This window comes from Sinocyclocheilus grahami, unplaced genomic scaffold, assembly GCF_001515645.1.
Source record: "Sinocyclocheilus grahami isolate Dianchi unplaced genomic scaffold, SAMN03320097.WGS_v1.1 scaffold1167.1, whole genome shotgun sequence".
In the NCBI taxonomy this organism is placed as follows: domain Eukaryota; kingdom Metazoa; phylum Chordata; class Actinopteri; order Cypriniformes; family Cyprinidae; genus Sinocyclocheilus; species Sinocyclocheilus grahami.
The window spans coordinates 114,138-123,013 of record NW_015506346.1 but is presented as its reverse complement, the minus strand read 5'-3'; positions in this window follow the sequence as shown (position 1 = coordinate 123,013).

Sequence of the window (8,876 nt, the reverse complement as noted above, 5' to 3'; positions counted from 1 at the left end):
TTTATATTATATTATATTATATTATATTATATTATATTATATTATATTATATTATATTATATTATATTTAGTGCTGTCACTAAATGTTTACATAATATATGTGTGTGTACTGTGTATATTTATTATATATAAATACACACATGCATGTTTATATTTAAGAAAAATATGTCACATTTATATATTAAATATATTTATATATGATATAAATTATATGAATATAATATATGCATGTAAATATTTTCAAAATATATGATGTATATGTGTGTATTTATATACACATAATAAATATACACAGTACACACACATATAATGTAAACAAACTTTTATCTTGGATGCGAACAATCGCGATTAATCATTTGACAGCACTAATTATATAGATTTTTTTTTCTTGTCCTCGACCTTTTGTACTCTTCACTTGAAAGTAAACTTTGTGCACATCAATCCACAGCTTGTTACTACCTGTTTCTTTTGCTGCATAGTTTTCTTAAAAGTTTGTTTGTGCATGAGAGGCTGTAATTAATGAGGGGGAAGATATTTGACGGCTGATATCATGTGGAACGCCAAGCCTTCGGGGTATAGCTCCTCGAAATTTGTACTTGTCATTTTCAATGTGACATCGACCGCAGCAGGAAACACTCATTTTCATCTGATTATACCCCTGCTGTTTATTACTGTCTATAAACAGTGCTCCATATTAAGGCATGATGACAGCTTTTAATATCTGCTGGAGAGGCTCCGCCCCTTCTGAGAGCCCGTGTCATTTCCTGTCAGGGCTGACGTCTAGTGGGAGCCACTGAGCTTTAGTTGCTCTGTCACAGTAAGGTTATGTTTATGTCACACAGAAATGTAGAGCTGCAATTTGAAATGGTGTCAAGGGATTGTGGCTCAGAAACAGCGATTACTAGCGACAGACAGGAAAAGAAAAAAAAAATGGATCAAGCGGTAGGCAGGAATTGGATCTGAGAGGTGTTCTGGGTGGGCCATGTGATTTCCTGCAGTAATTTGTCTTGATTGACAGCTCCGTGGCATGTCGTAATAGGAAATTGATGATGCTCGCTTGCAGACACCGTTGGCTGGTAATTGATTGAGATCTTCTGGTGTGTGCAGGTTGACATCTGTTCCAATGAACGGCGACGTCTTTAATCGAGGGGGGTGTTTACTTTTGGGTGGGGATCCCTGTACCGTTTTCCTTTTGAGACTCGCAGATGCATTTGCATGCGACTAATTGGCTTTCAAATCTGCAGGGTTGGAGAGGAGAGCCCCTCACTACAGATGTGTTTACTCAGGTAATCATCATTAGACACATGGGCACCTCTTTCTGCAGCTTTGTACATTTGTTAGAATTCACCGCTCTACAAATAACCTAGACTTTTCTGAAGAAATGAAACTGTGATGCTTGACTGGTTGCCAGGGTATTGCTAAGGCACTTTGCTGTATGGTTGATAAGGTGCTGTAAGTGGTTGCTAGGGTTTTTGCTACAGTATGTGGTTGCTAAAGTTTTTGGACCAGTTTTAGTGCATTGATACATAGTTTGGTAAATTGTGATGGTGGTTGCCAGGGTGTTGCTGTGTAGTTGTGAAGGTGTTCAGATTGTTTTTAGTTTAGTTTAGTTTTATTGATTTATATAGCACATTTACTAATGACAGGGTCTGTATGGTTTCTATGGGTGTTTGAGGGGTTTTAGTGTGTTGCTTCGATCGGTTTGTAAGTATGGGTGGTTACCAGAACACTGCTACTGTATGTGGTTGCTAAGACATTTTGGGTGGTTGTCAAGATGTTGCTGTGTGATTACTAAGGTGTTTTGTTGCTAAGGTGAGTGATTTAATGCATTTTCATACAGTTTCTAAGGCATATGGTTGCTAGGTGGTTTTCAAATCCCTAACTCTTTTCTTCAACATCTGTTGGTTTTGTTCACAATTTTATTATCAAAAATAAGTTTGCTGTTAATCAACCTGTGCCAATGCTGCAAAGTAACACTCTTCTTATACATGTTTAGGGCCCTATGAAATCTGTTTTATTTACATATGTATTTATTTTTTGTTCAATTCATTACTCAACACAGTATTTCTGGGGGGAAAATAAATAAACAAATTATATATATATATATATACTTTATATATATATACTTTATATATATAATTATAATTATTTATTTATTCATTCATTCATTCATTCCCCAGAAATACTGTGTTACGTATTTACCTTTTTTCTGCTAAATAAATCTGGTAAACAATTTTCTGGTAAATATTCCTTTAAAAAATCTTGTTTTAATAACAATTATTATTATTGGTAGTACTATCATTACATTATGTAATATATTTGTCAGAGTTTCTTCAAGTTAATCCGTACTTTTATTTTGACGGGTTGCTGTGAAGACCTTTAGGTTTCTTATTGTCTATGATATGGCAATATTTTTTTCTCAAAGGAAATGGTAAAATGCTCATGAAGTGACTCTCAGAGCAGTTCTAGAGATTATGTTCATGTACTCATATATTGTAAATGAAACCGCGCATCTGCACCATTCATTCACACAGAGACACGCAGACCATGGATGATTCATATTTAAATATTTGTGTGGCTTAATTTTCACAAACACAAGTCCATATCTTGTTTTGATTTAAGTGTATTGACCTACTTTTGATTTATCCATCCAAAATTCGGCAAATTCCGTGAGAATGCGTTATACAGTAAGTTCCGTTTTATGACTGGATTCCGCAATACCGTCCTCATTTTCTGCATTGAGGAAATCATAGGGCCCTATATTTTTCTGTCAGCCAGAAGATCATTTGGTTGTTCTCCAGGAGGTCCTGTTGAGACGGAGCGAGTGACGTAAATTCAGGACACAGGCAGGACAGCGAGGTCTTTGTGGGATTAGGACACTCTTGGGCGTTCTGTCCTGGGGGTCTGTTCTGGTCTTTGATGTGAATCAGGACTCAGGTTCATCTCCCAAGAGCTGAACAGCAGGATAGAAGTCCACAGAAATAGACTGAGACAAGAACACACCAGCACAGCAGTGAGTCATTCTCTGAATCATTGTTGGGATTTCATTTCATTCATATATTGTTTTCCATTAGTGCTGTTTGCTAAGGCAACTGAACACAATCTCATATGACTTAAAAAGGCGCCTAGCAATCCCCTAACAGAGAAACCAGCAACCTTTTGGTTTAAGCAAAACTTTCAGCTCTTGATGAGTCAGGCAGGCCGTTATGATTTAGAGAAGCTCCATTTGAAACGTGGTGGGAAGTGTGACTGCTGTCTCAGAGATCCTCCACTGCAGGTGTCTGGCCTCAGTCCCAATTGCCTGTAATGTGTTTAGAGCAGTCTGGAGATGGATAGGCAGCTGTCCTGTGATAAAGCAGGTATGACCCGCTCAGCACCTTTGAATGAGCCTGAACGTAATGTTCCTTGAGACTGTCAATCTGAAGATGTCAGTTTCATGTAAAGGTGGTAATTCACCTATAGGCACTTTTATTATCTCAAACTTTTTTCTATGCCTTCATCATTTATTTTTGGTATATATGGTTAACCACTATGTGTAATATCCGAATCTCATTTCTAATAACCATATCTGACCCTGGACCATAAAACAAAAGGTTAGTTCACCCAAAAAAGAAAATTTGCCTGGTTTTTACTCACCCTCATGCCACCCTAGGTGTATGTGACTTTCTTCTTTCAGACAAATCTAATCGGATTTATATTAAACATTGTCTTGTCTCTTCTAAGCTCTATCATTGTAGTGTTTCTGTTTAACAGTCCAAAACACGTTATTCTACCACACAATTTCCTGCACAGAATGATACAAATGCATAATTTGAGATGTGGCATTTGTTCATGACATTAGCTGTTGACCAAACTAGCGAGATTGCGAAAATTTGTTTTAGAAGACTTTCATTTGAAAGATCACAGGATCAAGCATGCCTTTACACTGTAAAAAAAATATTTTTCGAAGTTGTAAATAAGGATTATTGGAGTATGTTTTACATGAAAATGTCTTTCAATGTCATTTTTAATTCAATGAGTTACATGCAATTTCTTTGTAATGATTTGTGAATGCATTAGCAATTTCTATCGCTGTTCTTATACAAAATATTTTAGCAGTGTACACTCAGAAAAAAAAGGTACAAATGCTGTCACTGGGGTGGTATCTTTTGAAAAGGTACACTTTTGTACCTTATTTACCCCTAATGGGTGCTCATTAGTCCCTTAAAGTTACATATTATCACTTTATAAGTACATATTACTACCTAAATGGTACATATTAGTATCTTTTAAAAAGCTACTTCCCGGTGACAGCTTTTGTACCTTTTTTTCAGAGAGTGTAGCTAAAGAAACACCCATAATATATACAGCTAAGAAGCGTTTTCTGTTATCCAAGATGATACTGTACTGCCTCAGCTAATATTGCTCTTTATTGTTGCTGTCTATATGAGATGAGATGTCTTGACCAAACATCCTTCGTAATGGCAGCCCAGATAAGCGTGAGTATAAATGAAGCCTCTCTCTCGGCAGCAGCAGCCGCTGCTATGTCAGAGCTTGTTATAAAGCATGTCAGAGAGACAGTGGTGTAGAACCATTACAGAGACGCGCTCTAATTATAGACTCAGCATATGATATAATACTGTTATGTCTGATTAGAGAAACTGTCAGATGCGCTGAAGGCATCGCTCAGCACGACCCGTTTTATCAGAACAGCAAAAATGGCCACACACTCGCACTGCCGCTCTCGCTCTCTCATAGGCACTGTGCATTTTTGTGAAGAGAGATGGCAAAAAAATTATATAATGAAACATTTTTTCAGACGAAAACAGACGACAACCTCAAATGCTTTCGTAACCTGTGTTCTCGTTCACTGCTAGTGACAGCCTGTCTTCCTAATCTCTCATTCCTAATGCAAATGATCTGTTTAAGGTGACATTCATCAGAATTTAGTATGCATTGATGTCTGTGATGTAAAGGTTTATGAAAACACGCTCTTACGTAAAATCCAGAGGTGCTCATTTTCTTCGCCGACCGTGCGACGAACGGCGACTGCACTTTCCGGGTTTGATTAGCACCTTGAATGCATGCTCTGCGATATTTCGTGGACAGGATCAGAAATGATGAAAGAAATGAGATTCCATTTGCTGGATAATTGAAACTGCCGAATTTGATTGATGTCTACGGGCGGTGGAAGTGGAGGAGCGGAATATGCATGGCAGAGTACAGTCAAAGAAAAAATGCACGACATTGCGTGACCTCCACGAGTTTGTGTGCATTAAAAATTAACAGTGTTCGGCTAATTGAACCAGCCGACCAAATATTTCCAAGCAGGAATGCCTGCAGATCAGAGAGGTTTTATTGTATAAATGTCAGTAAACAAATAGAAATCACCTCGGATGTTTCATTATATATATTTTTTATTATTGCCAGTTCAAAGACTCTAATGCTTAACTCTCACTATGTTAATCTCCATCTGTAGGGAGTTACGTTGATTATGACCGACGGATGTGCTATACATCTCTTCTGTAAATGTCAATGCCCTGAGCTGGTTTGTGAGGCTGGCTGCATGTACATAAAGCAATTTAGTCCACTGACTAATTTTTATCCACTGGGGCTGATGGGTCAGTGATGTATTAGAGAGTCCACGGTAAAGAAACAAAAAAGAAAATCTAGTCGAAAAAACATGTGCCAAATTCATACATTCTTTCATCACATTAAAGTTGTATTTATTGTGCTGTAACTATCAAGAAAAAAATATATTTAAATAACACTTTCATCACATTTTGAATGCATGTGAGTGTACACATCTCATTATTTAAAAATATTCAAGGTAAACATGACTTTATTTGGCAGACAAAAGTTATATTATATATATTAATTTAAAAATATGTTTTTAAGGATTCTGTCTATTTAATGAGTTTTTTATAAATGTATTTTATAGTGTACTTTTTAATACATTTTTGAATGCATTAGATAGGACAAAATAAATAAATAAAACTCAAGCTTCATTTAAAATGTTTAAACTTAAAATATTAAACTTTAATTTTATTTAATAAATAATATTTTTATCACATTTTGAATACAAAATATCTAAATCATTACTTTTAAAACATTTTCAAGGTAAAACGTATTTTTTTCAGCACATGACTTGATTTAGTGAATATTTTTTTTTGTGTTTATTTTAGTAATGTTGTCCATTTAATGATTTTTTAAAAGTAAATTCATTTTTTAAATACATTTTTGATCCATTGTTCCTGATGCTGAACCTTCAGTATTAAATTTAATTTAATGTGGCATTAATATCAAGCAAAAAATAAGATTATTTAATAAATAATAAAATTTTCATCACATTAAATATATGTAAGTATATATATCTTAATCACTTTTAATTATTATGCTAAGCTATTTTTCAAGGTAAAACCCATGCAAGGTAAAGTCCATGTAATGAACATTTTGGAATAATTTAATTGGTAGGACAAAAAATAAACATCACTGACCCTGATGCTGGACATTCAGTGTTATGAGTAATGAGCTTCCTAGTCTTTTACTCCTCTGCACATGAGCTTGTTTCGCTTTAAGTGCGGTGTTTTTAAAGTGCTTCCATCAGCAGGAAGCTAAACTACTCTTCTGCCAGTAAACAACAGCACCAAATGGTTCCTCGGTCTGAAACAGGCAATAACACCGTTAGCGGTGACCTCCTGCTCTGTGGGGTTGAGATTTATAGCACTTGGGAGCCCGATTTCACCTTGCAGACCCCAGTGCTAGAAAACAGCACAGAAAACACTGGGAATTCTGGGCCGGAATGATGCTCAGAGGTGCTCGTAGAGGGAAATCTTCAATGCGCGACCAGATTGAAAGGTGCGCTAGTACCCTGTTCTCTTCATCACCGGCTTATTATGGTGAAGAGGCTCGCGGCCTGTCCTTCAGGAGTGCTTGGAGCCAGACATGGCCTCTAAAAATCTCAGTGGCCCATGGAGGGTGCTCAGATCTGGGGAGAGGGAGTCGGGATATCTGAATGCTGTGGTTACTACACTCAGCCGTCCCTGGTGGTTTGGCAGTGCACTCGATTCACTGCTGTAGACGAGATGTTCTCTCGCTGTGTGTTCTTACCCCCAGAGGGGTCCAGATACCGAGCCTGCAAAGCTGGATGCATTTATTTTTTTAAGCTTCTTGTGCTGATACAGAGGGCAGTTATCGCAAATGTAATTTTAGTTAACTGTGTTTTTGTATTGCTTCAACTTTTAGTGTAGGATTAGTTCATCCAAATGTACAAATTTTGATTATTTACTCACCCTCATGTTGTTGAAAACCCATTCGATTTTCTTCTGAAAGAAAATCGAATGGGTTTTATTTTTTCTTCATGATAAATAAAAAAAATAAATAAAAAAAACATGTTGCAACCACAAGCTGTTGAGATTAAGAAAGTGGATGAAAAAATTGTCTAATTTATGCACTATAAATATACAATTTAAATTAACTTAACAACAACTTTTCTACTCTCAAATGTCTGAAATAAGGTGTGCCGACCAATTTTTAGCTGCAGAGCCAACGTTTTCACTTGGTATAATTTCTTTTAGCAGTATATTTTCATTAAAGATTTTATTTTATTTTTGTTTTGTTTTATTTGACTTTACTTTATTTTATTTAGTTTTTTGGTTTTTATTTTATTTTATTTTTACTTTAAAAAAAAACATGTTGCAACCACAAGCTGTTGAGATTAAGAAAGTGGATGAAAAAATTGTCTAATTTATGCACTATAAATATACAATTTAAATTAACTTAACAACAACTTTTCTACTCTCAAATGTCTGAAATAAGGTGTGCCGACCAATTTTTAGCTGCAGAGCCAACGTTTTCACTTGGTATAATTTCTTTTAGCAGTATATTTTCATTAAAGATTTTATTTTATTTTTGTTTTGTTTTATTTGACTTTACTTTATTTTATTTAGTTTTTTGGTTTTTATTTTATTTTTACTTTATTTTATTTTATTTGTTATTTTTTATTTTACTTTATTTTATTTTTACTTTATTTTATTTTATTTGTTATTTTACTTTATTTTATTTTTATTTTACTTTATTTTATTTTATTTTATTTTTATTTTGTTTTACTTTAGTTTAGTTTAGTTTGGTTCATTTATTTTATTTTTATTTTATATTCACACATTTTTTTCACATTATTTGTTAGTCTGCTTGACTACATTATGTTGGTGACAAAAGATGAAGCTCGCGATTATGGTAAGGGGCGTTATATTTCCGACGAGTGCTTGTGGTGTTCGGCCAATCAAAATGCACTGGGTCAGCTGGCCAATCAGAGCAGACTACGCTTGTCGGAAGGAGGGACTTTGTAGAAAACGAAGCGTTTGAGAGAGGCGGGGCATAGAGGACCTACAATAATGTACTGTATTTGAAAAATAATGTGTTTTTTGAACATTAAAACATGTCAACATATTCTGTTACACCAAATACACAAAATAATGATCTTTAAAAAAGCATCATATGACCCCTTTAACAATGATGTATAATACATGTATAAGAATGGATGTACACTAACACTATGTGCATTATTGTTGAGCCTTTTATAGTGGTTTCTAATGACAATTTTTCATTTCCAGGTGTACTGAAACCAGTATGCGATGCGATATTTTTTCCCCCTCTCTTTTGTACTACCCTGCTTGATGTCTCTTGCTCCTGAGCAGGCTTGATATGAGACCAGCATAAGAAAAAAAAAAGATTACATACACACACTCGCCTCTTTTACGGCTGTCAGGAATTAGAAAAAAAAGCATTGGGCCCACTACATTTGATTTGCCTGCTTCCTGTGATGCTCAAGGCTTTCTGCAATAATCAGATTGTCTTTTGTAGTGTCTGTGAGCGAGATTACGGATGTGAGGTCTGGA